The sequence below is a fragment of the Moschus berezovskii genome, chromosome 7 (genome assembly GCF_049115385.1).
Source record: "Moschus berezovskii isolate FMDL1 chromosome 7, NW_MosBer_1.0, whole genome shotgun sequence".
NCBI classification, from domain to species: domain Eukaryota; kingdom Metazoa; phylum Chordata; class Mammalia; order Artiodactyla; family Moschidae; genus Moschus; species Moschus berezovskii.
The window spans coordinates 82,158,396-82,176,683 of record NC_142466.1 but is presented as its reverse complement, the minus strand read 5'-3'; the positions used below and the strand labels follow the sequence as shown (position 1 = coordinate 82,176,683).

Genomic DNA, 18,288 nt, shown 5'->3' with positions numbered 1-18,288 from the left:
CTTCACTTATGGGGGAGGAGTGCTCTGCTGGAGAGATGTTTCTGGCTTTCTCTCTCTGGCATGACAAAGCCTCTGTCCCTGCTCCAGGCGTTTCAGGCCTCAGTGAGCAGCAGGGGCAGTGCCTGGCAGACCTGAAATAGCACCTTGGCTTAGCTGCCCACTCACCATCTCTGGGGAGGGCAGTGACGCTGTCCTCTCCCACGCTGCTCAGGGACCACAGCCCAGCTGCCTTACTAATTGCGTCTCAGGAGAGACTTGCCTTATTCATTTTCTCCCAAAGGTCCCAGTGGACCTGTGGAGGAGCTGAGAATGGCTTCAGGGTGTGCATCGTTTCAGGAAGGGGAGAGCCCCTTCCCGTTCTTGTTAGGGGAAGTGGGTGAGTTCAGATGAGCAGTTGTGGGGAGGAGGGGTGTGGGGTGGGAGAGGGATGCAGGGAGAGGGATTTTTGTTTTGCAACAACTTCAGCTTCGGGGAAAGGATCCATTGTGTAAGACCAGCTGGTCCAGGGCTCAGGGCAGCCAGCCAAATGACGGTGGGAGGACCTTGGGAGATGCCCTGCTGTGGGCTTAGAGGGACAAGCCAAGTGAAAGGGACCTGGTGGAGCAGAGAAGCTCCCAGCAGGACTTCTTCTGGAGAGGCTCCTTGCCCCCCCCCATGTCCCCCTCACCACGCCCCCAACCCACCAATCCCTTTGGCCTTGCCCCTCCCTCTCTAAACTCCCTGAAGACCACTGTCCTCACCTCACTCTACTCCCATCCGTGCCTCCTGCCTTAAGTCTCACACTGGGGATGATAAATGGATTTATTTCCCTGTGGCGACCCAGAGGGTCTAAGACTGTCACTGCTTTAGACTCTTGAAAAGCACTTTCGGGGGATGTTGAGTCTTGGTTGGGGAATGGTGCTGTGATTGATGGGTGATGCCGACAGCAGGGGACTGGATGCACTCAGGGCTGCAGTCCCCACTTTAGGGGGATGGGAGAGGCTGGATGAGTGACCCAAGAGAGGTGTTTTCAGAGTTGAGTTTGTTGAGATAGATGCCTTCTCTGGATGCAGAAATCTCATGTGCCTTTTTCAGGCATAGTCAGCTATGATGGGAAGAGAAGGAAGAGGGGGAGGGGAGGAGAGGGAGAGGGGAGGAGGAGGAGCGGGAGGAGGAGGAGCAGGAGGAGGATGGCTTGCTTCTCCAGTGGTTCCAACTCCAGATCCTTGTTTCTTCTGTATTAGGCTGCTTTCCTGGGGTTCTTCCCGGTACCCTGCTGCCTCCACTTTCTTTTGAAGGTGGCCAGTGCCAAGACTGATCCTTTCTTGTCAAGTCCTTGGGATGAAAAGGCGGTGATGTGAGCTGCAGGCACAGTGGAGGGCCAGGCCTCAGCAGGGCTCCAGGAAAGCAGGCTGCAGGCTGGGCTGGACACCAGCGGGCTGTCTAGCTGTTACCATGACAGTCCCCTGTTCTCTCCAAACAGAGGCGTGCTGGGATTCCAGAATTGGAGAAGGAGGCAAGATGAAGACTCTACTGCTATTGGTGGGGTTGCTGCTCAGCTGGGAGAGTGGCCGGGCAATCTCGGACAAATAGCTCCAGCGTAAGTGACCAGGCGTGCCCTTCTGTCAGGACCCCAAGGGTCAGAGCCCATCTTTGACCTGTGCATCAGGTCTGGTTTGGTCTGCTCAGGCCCTTCTCTGAGCTCTCTGCTGCTGGTCGAGGCTCTTTATGGTCAGGTTGGCTTCCAGGCACTTGCAAGTGGAGCCCAAGCCCTTTCTGGATTTTGTATCTCATCTGGCTTTTCTCATCCCAGTCAGCTTGGCCCAGCACCCACACTCCCCTTCCATGAAGCTCCAGGAAGCCTGGACCATTGGGGCCTCTGTGGACTTCCCCCTTGAGTTTCCATAACGCTTACTACCTGTGTCTGCCACCTTTCTACCTACAAAACCAATGCTCTGGGTTCAGGAAAGAATAAATATCATTCATTAGGAGTGTTTGTCATCCTTCAGAGCCCAGCTTTTGGTTCCCCTCCTCTGCTAGGTCCTTCCTGACACCTGTCTTCCCTCTGCTCCACTCTTGTCCTGTGAGCTGACCAACTCTCTGGGGTAGTAGTTAGAAACCCAAATGTTGAGATCAGAGGTGGTGGGAGTCTATCTCTGCCCTCCCAGCTGTATAACCCTGGGTGAATATCTTGATCTCACTATGATTCTTCGTCCTCATTTGTGCAATGAGGTGAAGGCGGTGTTGAGAGTTTTAAATAAAATGCATGAAGCCAGCGCAGTCCTTGGCCCAGGATAAGCACCAGAGAAGGGTGGGCTGTTATTTTCAGTACTTTGGTAACATTGTCTCATTGTATTTGTCAAAGGATGTGGTGTTTGATCAGTCTCCTTGATGGATGGCTAATTAAGTCAGCTCTGCGTGCATTGGAACAAAGATGAAGTTCAGATGTTTTCTTAAACTGCATTCCAGAAAGGATTGTATCCAAAAGTATACTACTTTATATTTTGATGCTTGAACATCAAATTATGCTTCCAGGATTTTTTTTTCCCCTTGAACATTTTCTTCTGCAGCTGGTTCGGCTGCTCCTCCAGAACCCCAGGGACAGACTGGGTTATTTCTCTGGGTGTGTTTGCTCTGGTGTTTGCATTTCTGAGCAGCTGGGTAATTGATTCTCAGGCCCTGAGTCTTTAGTGCGCCCTAGAGATGGAACCTGGAATGGAACCTGTGTCAGAGTGAAGCTGGGACCCTGAAGGCTGCCTGCCGGGGGACCCCAGCCACGGCAGCCCCTAGATCCACTCGCCTTTCTGACCCTTTCAACTGATTCCAGGATTGTATTTCTAGTACCACCCATTCACATCATTCACCTCTCTGCCCTTTTCCTGCAGAAATGTCCACCGAGGGGAGTAAGTATGTGAATAAAGAAATTAAAAATGCCCTCAAAGAGGTGAAACAGATAAAGACCCAAATAGAACAAACCAACGAAGAGCACAAATTACTGCTCAGCTCCCTAGAGGAAGCCAAGATGAAGAAAGAGGTAAGGAAGAGCTCTGTGATCCTCTGTGCTGGAGGGAGGGAGTGGCCCTTGCTCCTCCTGGCGCCCTGCCAGGTTGTCATGGTGACCTGCTGTCCTTCCTTCCCACTGTGTCATCTGATACCAGGAGCTGTGGTTAACAAATCAGTTCAGTTCAGTTCAGTCACTCAGTCGTGTCCGACTCTCCGCGACCCCATGAATCACAGCACGCCAGGCCTCCCTGTCCATCACCAACTCCCGGAGTTCACTCAAACTCATGTCCACAGAGTCGGTGATGCCATCCAGCCATCTCATTCTCCGTCGTCCCCTTCTCCTCCCGCCCCCAACCTTTCCCAGCATCAGAGTCTTTTCCAGTGAGTCAACTCGTCTCATGAGGTGGCCAAAGTATTGGAGTTGGTGTTGGAGAAGACTCTTGAGAATCCCTTATACTGCAAGGAGATCCAACCAGTCCATTCTAAAGGAGATCAATCCTGGATGTTCATTGGAGGGACTGATGCTAAAGCTGAAACTCCAATACTTTGGTTAACAAATAGGGAAGGTTTATTTGCTTTTGAAAGCTTCAAGAAGTGAGATTTTGGACCTGGTTTCATTACGCGCTTCCTGCCAGATTCATTTCAATAGATTTTTCTAAACCCTGATTGTGTGCAAGCTCCAACGTTGGCTTTGGGTAGGGTCTGTCACTGTCACGGATTAGAAGGGGGATGGCACCCTACCTTCAGGAAGCTTATCTAGTGTGGGTAATACCTTTGGGGGTACAGCAGGCACACACTGTATTGCCCACGTCTGAGTTCTAGACTACTTTGTAATGAGACACCTAAGTCCAACAGTGAACATACACAACTAAACCACTGTCTTTCAATAAACAGCTCATTTGTGCTGTGCTCAGTTGCTTCAGTCCTGTCCAACTCTTTGAGACCCCATGGACTGTAGCCTGGCAGGCTCCTCTGTCCAAGGGATTCTCCAGGCAAGAATACTGGAGCAGGTGGCCATTTCCTCTTCCAGGGGATCTTTCTGATTCAGGGATCAAACCCACGTCTCTCTCTCTCTTTTTTTGAAATTTAAATTTATTTTATTTTATTTTTTTTACAATGAAAATTTTTTTATTTTTATTTTTTAACTTTAATTTTTAGTTTTATTTATTTTTATTTTTAAATATAAATATATTTATTTTAATTGGAGGCTAATTACTTTACAATATTGTATTGGTTTTGCCATACATCAACATGAATCCACCCTGGGTGTACACATGTTCCCCATCCTGAACCCCCCTCCCACCTCCCTCCCCATACCATCCCTCTGGGTCATCCCAGTGCACCAGCCCTGAGCATCCTGTATCATGCATCGAACCTGGACTGGCGATTCGTTTCACATATGATAATTTACATGTTTCAATGCCATTCTTCCAAATTATCCCACCCTCGCCCTCTCCCACAGAGTCCCAAAGACTGTTCTATACATCTGTGTCTCTTTTGCTATCTCGCATACAGGGTTATTGTTACATCTTTCTAAATTCCATATATATGTGTTAGTATATTGTATTGGTGTTTTTATTTCTGGCTTACTTCACTCTGTATAATAGGCTCCAGTTTCATCCACCTCATTAGAACTGATTCAAATGTATTCTTTTTAATGGCTGAGTAATACTCCATCATGTATATGTACCACAGCTTTCTTATCCATTCATCTGCTGATGGACATCTAGGTTGCTTCCATGTCCTGGCTGTTATAAACAGTGCTGCGATGAACATTGGGGTATATGTGTCTCTTTCAATTCTGGTTTCCTCAGTGTGTATGCCCAGCAGAAACCCACATCTCTTAAATGTCTCTTGCATTGGCAGGCGTGTTCTTACTGCTACTGCCACCTGGGAAGACCAGCTTATTTAAAAAGTCAATAGTCTTTGTCAGGGTATCCTCAAATTCTACTCCTATTGCTGCTGCTGCTAACCCTACCCCTAATGACAGAGATGCTGAGATGGGGCCTATGGTCCCTAATTTGTAGGGTGAAGTCATTATAAAGACTCAGAGAAGTTCTGCAGTAAAGAAACACATGTAACTTTATTTAACCCAAGTGCTTTCCAAATCCAATTGACCAGGGAATCTATTTATTTTTTTCCTGATAGCTTGTAGCACAATTTCATGGTAGCCACTTGCAGAAATGTTGGCCGGGGTACAGCTCTAACTTTCTCTGTAAACTTAATGCCCTTTCCTGGTGTGAGTAGAAATTCCCACCATGCTGTGAGAAACCTCCTAGAGTCCATGGAGAAGTGGCAAGTCTTGTTCTTGAATATTTGTACTTGTCACTGAAATTTAATATTTGACAATCCAGGTTCTATAAAGCACATCATGTTTGGAAAAAGACTCCATGACTTCTCAGTTGAGGAATGTGGGAACCGGAAAGAAAGGAATTGCCTGTGAATTGGCTTCATAGGAGGTGTGGTGGCCTTCCCCATTTGGGAGCAAGAGGCAGTGGACACAGACCAGGGGGACAGGGGACATGTCAGGGGCAGGAGAAGATTTCACATGGCTCCTGGTCAGACATTCCTAGTGCAGCTTCATCTGGGGGTATGGATGGTCTGCTTAATTCTCTGAAGTGTAAAACACTTATTTTTCAAGATTTTAATATAGAAAAGCAGCAGAAGAAAAGTTTTTCCATAATCCTTTTACTTTAGGACAATTCCTTAGGTATCTAAGGATACCTATGTTTGATCTATTTCTTACTACTTTTTCTCCTCTATACTTTTTGGACAGTGGCTATACTCAAACTCATGAATTTCTTAACATGAGAAATGCTTATTATAATATTTAACACTTATTACAAACATCCTTGGTAGTGCTGTCCTAGCTACCATTTGTAGGTACTACTATTTCCTTAACTTGTCCCCTAGTTTTGAACATCTGAGTTAACTCCAGTTTTTTTTTTTTTTTGCCATTCATGAATATTGTAACAAATATCTTCAGGCATACAGATTTTTCCTTGATTGCAGGAATTCCTTGGATAGATTCTTGCAGAATTACTGGATCAAATATCATGGTCATGTTAGAGACTTTTGGTAGCAGGTGTGATTTTGATTTCAGAAACTTACCTATTCCCATGGCACGCTGCAGACTGTGGTTGCCACAGAAAAAGAAGATTCAAGGAAGCTTTGGAAGATAACATTTAAATTCCTGAAGTTGAGAGTAGAAAGTGGGGTATTTAGTGAGAAGGGGAAAGTCTTGGGGTAAAGACAGTAGGTGCAGCATCAGAGAAAGATGTCTAGATGGGCTCTAGTGGCCAGAAAGGACTAAGAAGCAGGATGAAGATGGGAGGAGGTTTAAAACCAGATGAGAAGGGACATCCAGGTGGCAAACGTGGGAACTTGTGAGCCAGAGTGGGATGGAAATAAGCACCCCATGTGCCCAGGTTGGGCAGAATTGGGGGTGGGCACCCATGCCTGCTTCGGGAAGGGGAAGCCCGTGGTTTCTGTGGCTAAGCCAGCCTGTGTCATCCCCCAGGATGCCCTGAATGACACCAGGGATTCCGAAACCAAGCTGAAGGTGTCCCACGGGGTGTGCAATGAGACCATGACGGCCCTCTGGTACGAGTGTAAGCCCTGCCTGAAACAGACCTGCATGAAGTTCTATGCTTGAGTGTGTGCAGAGGCAGCTCAGGACTGGTTGGCCACCAGGTGACAAGGGGCCCCGCCCCTTCAGCACAGCATGGGTCGGGCAGGGGAACGAGAACTGAATATGCTTCTTTGATTCTGCACTGAGTTCCAAGTGTGGGGATTTCCCAGCCAAGGGGTTCTTCCACACTAGCCGGGTGCCCTGCAGTTCAATTCAAGTTGGACCCCATCTACCTAGAGGCATCATCAGACCCCACAGTTTCAGGGCTCAGTCCCACAAGTCTGCCCTCCCACGCCCACCCCTGACTTCAACTACCAATCATGAGTCCAGGTGGTCACCTGTGCTTCTGACTGGCTGGCTGTAGATTAGAGGGTTCCATGACTGCTTCCTTTTGTTGTTGTTGTTGAGTCAGTAAGTCGTGTCCAACTCTTTGCAACCCCATGGACTGTAGCCTGACAGGCTCCTCTGTCCATGGGATTTCCCAGGCAAGAATACTGGAGTGAGTTGCCATTTCTTTCTCCCAGGAATCTTCCTGACCCAGGCATCAAACCCATATCTCCTACATTGCAGGTGGATTGCCCCCTTGGGTTCAATTAATTTGTTCAAGAAGCCCACAGAACCCGGGAAAACATTTTACGTACTAGATAATCAATTTATTATTAAAGGATATAACTTGGGTGACTTTCCCAGTGGTCTAGTGGTTAAGTATCTACCTTGCAGTGCAGGGAACATGAGTTTGAACCCTGGTTGGGGAACTAGAATCCCACATGCCACAGGGCAGTTAAGCCCGTGTACCACAGTAAAAGGTCCCGTGTGACACAACTAAGGCCTAACACAACCAGAGATAAATTTTAAAAATAAAAAATAAGTAAAATCATTTTTAAAAAAGCCACCAATGGGTGACTAGCCCATTGGTCATCCATTAAAAAAATAAAAATAAAAGGATATAAGTCAGGAACAGCCAGATGGGAGAGATGCCCAGAGATAGGGGTGGGGAGCCTTCATGTCCTCTCTGAGTCAGCAGTCTCTTGTGTCTCATTGGTGCATGTGTTCATCAACCCAGAAGCTTCCCAGGCCTATCCTTTTGGATGTCATAGAGGCTTCATTACACAGGCACGATTGATTAAATCATTGGCCATTGGTCATTGATTTAATCTCCAGTCCCTCTCCCCTCCCTAGAAATCAGGGGCTGGGGCTGAAAGTTCTAACCCTTTAACCATGTAGTTGGCTCTCCCAGCAATCAGCCCCCATCCTTAGTTACTTTCAAAAATTTACTTCCTTAACATAACAAAGACACCTTGATTGCTCCTATTGTGGCAAATTCCAAGAGATTTAGGACCTCCTTGTCATGAACCAGACCATATATATATTTCCTATGATAAATCACAGTATCACAGCTTCACTTCATATGCTATTTACAACTGATTAGTTCTGGATGCATTGGAGCCCAGAGTGTCATGATCTATTGGTAAAGTCTGCTTTGAATGCAGTAATGTGGGATGTTGAAAAGCACCTGTGTCAGGTGTTTGCCATCTTAGAAGACTCTCATCCAGCAATTCTTAGTTGCATAAGGTAACAAATGGCTCCACGGTAGGGCAGAGCCCTGTGTCCACTTTAGCAAAAGGAATTAAGAATTTTTAGTATGTTAATATCCATCTGGACTTCCCTGGTGGCTCAGACGGTAAAGCATCTGCCTACAATGCGAGAGACATGGGTTCAATCCCTGGGTCAGAAAGATCTCCTGGAGAAGGAAATGGCAACCCACTCCAATATTCTTGCCTGGAAAATCCCACGGACAGATGAACCTGGTAGGCTACAGTTCATGGGGTCGCAAAGAGTCAGACACGACTGAGCAACTTCACTTTCCAATTTCCATCTACCCTCCCCTACAGGCCTTGCTCAATTAGGACTCATGAATTTTGCCCTTCCCCAGAGTCCTGTCAGTTGGCACTTGGTTGATTGGGGAGGGGGTCAAAGAGGACAGCAGACTAGTCTCACCTTGTGGGTCTTATGACTTTCTTGGTCTTTCAGGTCTTCCTGCTCCTCCCCATTGGAGTCAGTAGATTGGAAGGGGCTGGCCTGGACATTTCAGAGATGGGGAGCCATTCCCAGCCAGGCTGTCCCTGCTGTGACTCCTAGATGTCCCAGGTGCAGCCGGGATGGGCCTGGCTTGTCTTGACAAGGGGGAGGCACCTCTGATTATCCTCCATGTCCTGTCACAGCTTGAGGAGTTCCTGAACCAGAGCTCCCCCTTCTACTTCTGGATCAATGGTGATTGCATTGACTCCCTGATGGAGAATGACCGGCAGCAGAGCCATGTGATGGACGTCATGGAGGACAGCTTCAACCAGGCGTCCAACATCATGGATGAACTCTTCCAGGACCGGTTCTTTCCCCAGAGGCCCCAGGACACTCAGTACTACACCCCCTTCAGCTCATTCCCAAGGGGGATCACTTTTCTTTAATCCCAAATCCCGCTTTGCCCGGAACTTGCCTTTCCCTGTGTTGGAACCCCTCAGCTTTCATGATGTGTTTCAGTCCTTCTACGATATGATCCACCAGGCCCAGAAGGCCATGAATGCCCACCTGCACAGGACTCCCTACCACTTCCCCATGGCGGAATTCCCAGGAGGTGAGAAGGAGGGGGGTGAGAACTCACAATTCATTGAGATGCTTAACCCAGTCAAATGGGCTGTGATGCTAAAGAAAAGTACAAATAGCTAAGGAGCTAAGAGATTGTGGAGGTAGGGAGCATTAGATACTCACATCTGTGCCCAGGACTTGGCCTATGCCATCTGAACCCCACCTAGCAACCTGGGCAGGGGGCTGCTGCTGCTGCTAAGTCACTTCAGTCGTGTCCGACTCTGTGTGACCCCATAAACGGCAGCCCACCAGGCTCCCCCGTCCCTGGGATTCTCCAGGCAAGAACACTGGAGTGGGTTGCCATTTCCTTCTCCACCATCCCCTTTTGATGGAGAGTGTAGGAGCATTCCCAGAGGTTTACAGGCTTCCCTGGTGGCTCAGCGGTAAGGAGTCCACCTGCAATGCAGGAGACGCGGGTTTGATCCCTGGTTTGGGAAGATCCAAACCAGGATTGGGGCTGGTCAAATCTAGCCCTATAGGACTTGCAACCAGTGTTCTTTTGAGTTTTCCAGGCTCCTTCCAAAAACTGGTGGGCATGACACTATTTCCTCTAGAGCTGTCATCCCCAGCCTCTAGGATCTAATGCCTGTTGATCTGAGATGCAGCTGGTGTAATAATAACAGACATAAAGTGCGTAATAAATGTAATGTTCTTGAATCATCCTGAAACCCCTCCCCCACCCCTTGGTTCATGGAAAAAATTGTCTTCCACAAAATTGATCCCTCGCTCCAACAAGGTTGTGGACCACTGCTCTTGAAAACTAGACCCCTTTGTCTTGGGAACTCAGGTGGCTTTATGTGGACACCATGCTTATATTCGGAGAAGGCAATGGCAAGCCACTCCAGTACTCTTGCCTAGAGAATCCCATGGGCGGAGGAGCCTGGTAGGCTGCAGTCCATGGGGTCACTACGAGTCAGACATGACTGAGCGACTTCACTTTCACTTTTCAATTTCACACATTGGAGAAGGAAATGGCAACCCACTCCAGTGCTCTTGCCTGGAGAACCCCAGGGACGGGGGAGCCTGGTGGGCTGCCGTCTATGGGGTCACACAGAGTCGGACACGACTGAAGTGACTTAGCAGCAGCAGCAGCATGCTTATATTGGCAGTGAATTGTATAATCAGCTCACTGTAGAGTTAAGAAAGCTGTTCATGGCTATGACTTTAGAGTCTGGTAGAGAATGGCACACAGTGAGTATCTTTTGAATGAATGAACTCTAACATGGACATAAAAAGCCAAAACTTTGAGAAATGTCTTCTTTCAATGAATCAATAGACACTGGTTGGCCAACCCCATCTCCTAAATGCTACAGTTTGACTGGCACTGGGGTTTGGCTTGTAATGAATTGGAAATACAAGGAGGGTATTGGCTTGAATGGGCCTCCCTGATGGCTCAGTGGTGAAGAACCCACCTTCCAATGCAGGAGACCTGGGTTCAGTCCCTGGGTCAGGAAGATCCCCTGGATGAGGAAATAGTAACCCACTCCAGTATTTTTGCCTGGAGAATCCCATGGACAGCAGGAACCTGGAGGGCTACAGTCCATGGGGTCACAAAAGAGATATGACTTAGCGACTAAACAACAAATTGACTTGAATAAGCATTTACTGCATATTGTAAGGTGAGGGGAGCACCCTGTGTTATAAGGAGGTTCCAAGGTGAATCTTACTCCTGCCTTCAAGGGGCTTGCTGCCTGGCCAGGGGGAGAGAAATGAGCCAGACAGAATGCAGAGCAAAACAGGTTATAATGCCAAAGAGAAGTATGGACAGCTCAGAAAATGTGGAGGTGGGAGAGGTGTCAACAGGTGGAAGTGGTGAGAGGGAGGCCATACCTAGCTCAGGGGGCCCCGGGAACCACCTCCTGGTCCTGCTGCAGGGAGTCCCACTCCTGACTCAAGCCTGTGTGTTTCTGCAGGCGGACAGCCAGATGCCAACCTGCTTGCTGTGCCTGCAGAACCATCTCAAAGGGCCAGACAGTGGTATGGAAGGGCTCAGAGAGATGGGGTGGCCCATGTTGCTCTGTGTGACTTCCCTTGTGTGTCCCCAGAAAACAATGACCGCACTGTGTGCAAGGAGATCTGCCACAAGGCCACGGGATGCCTGTGGATGAAGGACGAGTGCGAGAAGTGCCAGGAGATCTTGGAAGTGGGTGAGTCGGAGACCCCCTGGTCTGCTGTGTTCCCAGCACCTTACTGGGACTGCCTTTAGGGTGTCAAGCAGATGGGAGTTCAAATGCCAACTCTGCTACCTTCCATTTGTGGCTCTTGGTGGGAGAGGGGTCCTTTGCTTGGTTCTGCCTGGATCCCCATCTGGGATCGAGGGTTAAGATGAAGAGTTGTCCCCAAAGTTGGGAGACAGAATACAAAGTATTGGGTTGGCCAAAAAGTTTATTCAGGTTTTTCCATAACATCTTGTGGAGAAACCCAAAGAACTTTATGGCCAACCCAATACTTATCACATCAGTTCACGGTTAACAGGCTGACTGTAGGAGGGGCAGCCGTGCTTTCCAAAAAGCTGTCATCCTGTGACTTCCTCCAGTTAGTCTGTCCCCAAGGGCCAAACCTAGTAGACATCCTCAGTTTTGGCTGCAGATGATGAAAATTTAGACAGTATGTTGCTACTGTTGTTTTGTTGCTAAGTCGTGTCCAACGCTTTGCAACCCTGTGGACTATATAGCCCACCAGGCTCCTCTGTCCATGGGATTTCCAAGACAGGAACACTGCAGTGGGCTGCCATTTCCTACTCCAAGGTATCTTCTGGACCCAGGGATTGAATTCAAGTCTCCTGCATTGGCAGGCGGATTCTTTACCACTGAGCCATTGAGGAAACCCTTCGACAGTGTGGACTCTGTTAAACTCTTGCCAAGTATTTGTTACTGAACACTCTTCTTCTAAAGACTTCATATTTACTCTTCTGCCTTGGATAACTGGGGTGGCTACTTATCTTACAGAGGAGGAGCCTGAGTTAGAGAAGGTTCAGTGACCTGCTCAGGAGTACAGGACACCCCTCTTGTGGGGTGTTTGGAGTGTGTTTCCCACCAGGGCTGCTGTGTTCTCTGCCCTGAACATACAGGTCTCTCCTTGTGCCTTCACTTCCTGGCTACCTTCCCTGTGGTTGGTCCCTGAGGCAAAGGGAATAGCTCTCTTCTGCTGTTGCTCTCTGTTTTTTCAGGGGAACTGAATTCTTCCTACTTGGAGGTAACAGCTATAAAAGCAGTGACACACTTCCTGGCTCACAAAAATTTATGCTCAGAAGGAAAGAGTTAAATACCCGCCCCCCCCCCCCACCCCGGCCCACAGTGGATCAATCCTATGGCTTTGCTCTTAATTAATTCTTTTGGGTGCCTGCGCAGGCCTTCAGAGTCTAGTTAAGTATTCCTAATCTCAATGCTGTGATTTTAGAAGCCACTGCAAAAGTACAAATGCTGTATGAGGCTGATCTATGAAGAGGTGAGGTGAGTCCACAAGCTTGCCTCTTGGGTTTAACCCATAAAATATCATAACTAGGAAACTGTAAATCACACAGTACCTTGCAGTGAGAAAGTCGCCTTCGGGCCAGAAGAAGAGACCTACCGATGCCCAAGCTCAGATTGGTGCCCCTGATACTGATCTTAACAGTCACTGATCACAACTTCCTGAAACACTGGTTTTCTTTTCTACACTGAGGAAGATTTATGACTTCTTATCTAAGGTGCTTGCAACCTTTGGAGCGTGTGCTGCCTGGGACTTCCAGACTGAACTTTTGCAATTTCCATTCTCCTGGCATTTTGGACCAGATCACTCTTTTTTTTTTTTTATGATAGGTTTCATCATTTTTTTAATATTTATATTTTAAAAAACTATTTATTTGCTTGGCTGCTTAGGGTCTTAGCTGTGGCATGCGTGATCCTCATTGTGTCATGTATTACAGTTGGTGGGTTCAGTTGTTGCAGCATGCAATGTGGGATCCTAGTTCCCCAAACAGAGATAAAACCCATGACCCTGCATTGCACGGCAGATTCTCCACCACTGGACCCCCAGGGAAGTCCCCAGAGCAGATCATTCTTTGTGATGGGGGCTGCCCTGTGCACTGTAAGTGTTTCACAGCATCTCTGGCCTCCAGTAACCTCCCATCCCCTACCCTGCCAGTGATGACAACCAAAAGTGTTTTCAGACCTTGTCAGATATCCACGGGGACAGCACTGTCCCAGGTGAGAGCCGCTGCTCTAGACTTCATCCCGGTTCACAATGACTGTCCTTGTTTTCAATAATTCCCTGGCACGAAGTGTTAAGGTTAGTCATTGCACATATTTCTCAGCCCAGCTAATTGTTCATAATCCTATGTCATGCTCCACCTGATGTTTTATTTTAATTAGTAGAAATAATTAAAAGGCTTCCCTCATAGCTCAGTCAGTAAAGAATCTGCCTGCAAATGCAGGAGACCCCGGTTCTATTCCTGGGTCAGGAGGATCCCCTGGAGAAGGGCATGGCAATTCACTCCACTGTTCTTGCTTGGAGAATCCTATGGACAGTGGAACCTGGTGGGCTATAGTCCATGAGGTTGAAAAGACTTTCACACGACTTAGTGACTAAACCTAAACCAATAGAAATGATTACAACCCGCATGATGAAGCGTGCAAAGAACTCCTCTTTTTCCCTGACTTGCTTGAGTTTCATGTGCTGTTTTGGGGATATTTTTCAACAATTAAGGGAGAGAAAAACAATAGTTTTTAAAGAGAGTGTGCGTGTTTCCAACCCTTGTCTACCTGATCACCTGCAGTGGGTGGGGTGGGGGGACCAAAAGCGATGAACTTCCCTAGTCTCTGGTGAGCTTGGCAGCCAGCCACACTGGGCAGATGGGCAAACCTGGACCCCCTCACCTCCTGTGTGCTGGTGGCCCGAGGATCCTGGCTGGCTTTTCTGCTAGCCAGGTTCTTGGGGCCAGAATTTCCAACTCTGTAGATACAGGCAAACTTGGAGAACTTTGCAGAACCACAGATTCAATAGGAAGAGCCCAGGTTTCGGGGTTAAAGCCTTGAGTTCACCATCCTGACCTCCCAAATAATTCATCCTATGACATTAGGCAAATGATTTAGCTCTGTGCTCCTCAGTTTCATTGCTGGACATCAGAATTCATCAGACTATTAGAGATCACCACTGCCCGGAGCGTTCAGTGATGCCTGGGGCAGAGCGGTACCACACAAACGGTAGCTACAGGTAATGTCCACCATTTCTGGAAATGACCCCTGGGGGGACGGGGGCAGCGAGAGAAGCTCCTGGTCTTTGCACACAGAGCCCTGAAGTCCATGCTTCTTGAGGTGTGGACAACGCCCCTCCTTTCCAATCTCCAGGGAGACAGGGTCTTGCACCCAAAGAGAAATCAGTGATGTTCCTGAAACAATTTAGTTCAGCTGACACCGTCTCCCAGAGCAAGACTTTTCTGATGAAGGTAGTATGTGCTGATTCACACTCAGGGCGAGCTCTCTTCTTTGTCTTGGGCTGACAGCGAAACACGGTGGAAAGACGGCTCAGGGTAGCTCTACCTTAGGTACTGGCTGCGTGACCTGATTGCCATTTGTCTTCATCCCTGTTGAGCTCTCCCTTCACATTTCTGTCATTTGTTTGTGTTCTTTCCATCTGTGGGCAGACTGTTCTGCCAACAATCCAACTCAGACGCTGCTGACCAGCAGCTGAACAAGTCCCTGCAGCTGGTGGAGAAGTTCAGCAGGCTGTATGACCAGCTGCTCCAGTCCTACCAGCAGAAGATGCCCAACACGTCAGCCCTGCTCAAGTAGCTGAATGAACAGTTCACCTGGGTGTCCCAACTGGCTAACCTCACGCAGAACAATGACCAGTACTATCTGCAGGTCTGCACGGTTAGTCCGTGCTGGCCACACATGGCAACTGCACTCATGGTGCAGTCTGGAGGTCGCGTGGTCCTCCCCCGGGGGTGAAACGGGATCAAGATGTTCACAGGGGCATGTCTGCTTTCGATGGAGCACTTGTCCTACTGCAGGAAGCAAACACTCAGGCACAGCAATGCATGGAGACCTCATTGCCTGATGAGGCGGAGTGTCGCGATCCTATTTTATGGGTGAAGAAATGGAGAAGTTCAACAGCTTACCCAGCATCTGCTACCTGAGGGGTGATCACCCAGGTGTTTGAACCTGTCTGCTCGGCTGCAGAGCTCTCTTTCCGGAGAGCTGCCCTGTTCCATGTAGGATACCTCATGAATTCTCCCATTGTTCTCCTCCAGTGATAAGCAGCATCTCTCTAGTACTGGGAAATGTTTCTTTTTCTCTCCCTGATTCCTTTTCTACCACTGCCTGGCTGGTTGCTGCCCAAAGGCAACATGGCAGCTCGGAAACCATATTTTACTTGGTGGGGCTCCCCCTGGGCTTGTCCTTTGTGGAAGGCATTTACCCCCACAAAGTAGTGTCTCTGAGTTAGGGCATTTCTGTTCACTAAGTTGTATAGTTGTGGAGGTTAGGGAAAAGCAGAGGGGTCCACAGATCTGAATGAAGCCTTACTTTAGTTGCCAGCTAAGTCTGGGTTGACCATCTTCCCCACCCCCTTGTTACCTTTTCTCCTTCCAAGTGAATTCCCACAGCTCCAACCCCAGCATTCCGTCCGGCCTCACCAAGGTGGTTGTGAAGCTCTTCAGTTCCTTCCCCATCACCGTGATGGTCCTGCAAGAAGTCTCCAGTCCTAACTTTATGGAGAATGTGGCGGAAAAAGCACTGCAGCAATGCTGCCAGAAGAGCCTGTGGATGTGCGCCCACCTTGGTTCCTCTGGGGCAAACAGCTCCATGGGGGTCCAAAAAACAGGGCAGAGGCATCACTGGAGCTATAGCCAGAGCCCACGCAGGAAGTTGGGAAGCTACTCGGAATTTTTTTCTTTCTTTTGGGGGATGTTCTTTCTGGGTTGATGAGAATCAAAGTGTTGGTTGCTGCTTCTCAGTGATTATCAGCCCTCACCTTTCCCTCTCCTGTTTCTTTCTCAGGGAGGAGTGAGGCATGAAAGTTGCTTTTCTAAGTATGGGGGCATCTGTGCCCACTTGGCCCTGAGATGAGCTTCAGGCCCCTCTAGAGAGTTCTCCTTGTCACCAGGTGACCAGGCCCTGGGTTCGAGGCCCTCCTGACCCCACCAGCCTCTCTTTCCTCTGAACTCCTCTGAAACGCACTGATGCCTGAGTTGGCTGATCACCGGAAGAACTTGCTCACATGCCACTAACTCAATAAACCACCTTGTAATCTGAATGCTTTGCTGTGTCCTCTTTTTTTTTTTAAATTTTTTTTGGCAGTGCCCTGAGGCATGTGGGATCTTAGTTCACTGTTGTTGATTAGTCGCTCAGTCTCTATTGATCTCTATTACTACCTTAGGTACTGTAGCCCACCAGGCTCCTCTGTCCATGGAATTCTCCAGGCAAGAATATTGGAGTGAGTAACCATTCCCTTCTCCTGGGGATCTTCCTGACCCAGGGATCAAACTCACATCTCCTCCATTGGCAGGCGGGTTCTTTTCCACTGAGCCACCAGGGAAACCCCTTTTAGTTCACTGACTAGGAATCCAACTCAAACTCCTGGCATTGAAAGTGTGGCGTCTTAACCACTGGGCCACCAGGGAAGTCCTGGTGTGTCCTCCTTAGGCTGGTTGTTTTGTTTGTTTGTTTTAACCCCCGAATATCTTCATTTGAATGTGGGAGAAAAAGAGAAAAGAAAAACCAATGGCTAAGATGGTATCAGTTCAGTTTAGTTCAGTTCAGTCACTCAGTCGTGTCCGACTCTCCGCGACCCCATGAATCACAGCACGCCAGGCCTCCCTGTCCATCACCAACTCCCGGAGTTCACTCCAACTCATGTCCACAGAGTCGGTGATGCCATCCAGCCATCTCATCCTCCGTCGTCCCCTTCTCCTCCAGCCCCCAACCTTTCCCAGCATCAGAGTCTTTTCCAGTGAGTCAACTCGTCGCATGAGGTGGCCAAAGTATTGCAGCTTCAGCTTATTTGAGAATAAAAGGAGTGGGATGATGAAGTTGGTCCAAGGATTTCCTGCTTTTGGGAAGAGACATGCCCAGCAGCCGGTTAAAGCATGTTTCTGTAAAATGAACATTTTCCATTTTCTTATAAAGTGGATACATACTATGCTTGGGGTGAAGGTGATCTCCTGAAGGAATACATTGAAAATTAGGGTGCATAAGGGGTAAAAATGTTCTTGCCTAGAGAATCCCAGGGATGGGGGAGCCTGATGGGCTGCCGTCTCTGGGGTCGCACAGAGTCGGAACAGAGTCGGACACGACTGAAGTGACTTAGCAGCAGCAGCAGCAAGGGGTAAAAATAAGGCATACTGGTTATTTTGATACATAATTGATATTTTCCTTCTGGAAAATGTACTCCTCCCCAAAAAACAAAATGAGGTAATTTTCTTTTAGTTGTGAATTTAGAATCCCTGTGAAACCTTTTGTGGCATTGCTTGTTTACTGTCTGTTCTATACAACCTTTATATCTTTCCCTCAACCTTAAGAATTTCTCCTCTGCCTGGGTTTCTCCTGATAACTATTCACCCCACGGGGCTTCTCTGGTGACTCAGTGGTAGAGAATCCACCTGCAATGCAGGAGACGCTAGTTCAATCCCCAGGTTGGGAAGATCCCCTGGAGGAGGAAGTGGTAACCCACTCCAGTATTCTTGTCTGGAGACTCCCAGGGACAGAGGAGCCTGGTGGCAACAGCCCATGGGATCTCAAAAGAGTCCAACACGACTTAGCTACTAAACAGGAGAGGGTGAGATGTATGGAAAGAGTAACATGGAAACATATATTACCATATGCAAAATAGATAGCCAATGGGAATTTGCTGTATGGCTTAGGAAACTCAAACAGGGGCTCTGTATCAACCTTAGAGGGATGGGATGGGGAAGGAGATGGGAGCCTGGTTCAAAAGGGAAGGGATATATGTATACCTATGGCTGATTCATGTTGAGGTTTGACAGAAAACAACCAAATTTTGTAAAACAATTATCCTTCAATTTAAAAAAAAAATTGCCCCTCATTCTGAAA

General features: G+C 48.2%; 1 pseudogene across 1 annotated transcript; it reads left to right on the top strand.

Annotated features, from left to right (window-relative positions):
- The first annotated feature begins 1,206 nt into the window (after positions 1 to 1,206).
- Positions 1,207 to 18,288, top strand: LOC129556925 (clusterin-like; annotated as a pseudogene). Its single transcript, XR_016037867.1, has 8 exons — positions 1,207 to 1,336; positions 1,463 to 1,579; positions 2,865 to 3,013; positions 6,503 to 6,675; positions 8,836 to 9,245; positions 11,302 to 11,403; positions 14,880 to 15,112; positions 15,830 to 18,288. The product of XR_016037867.1 is annotated as a clusterin-like (transcript).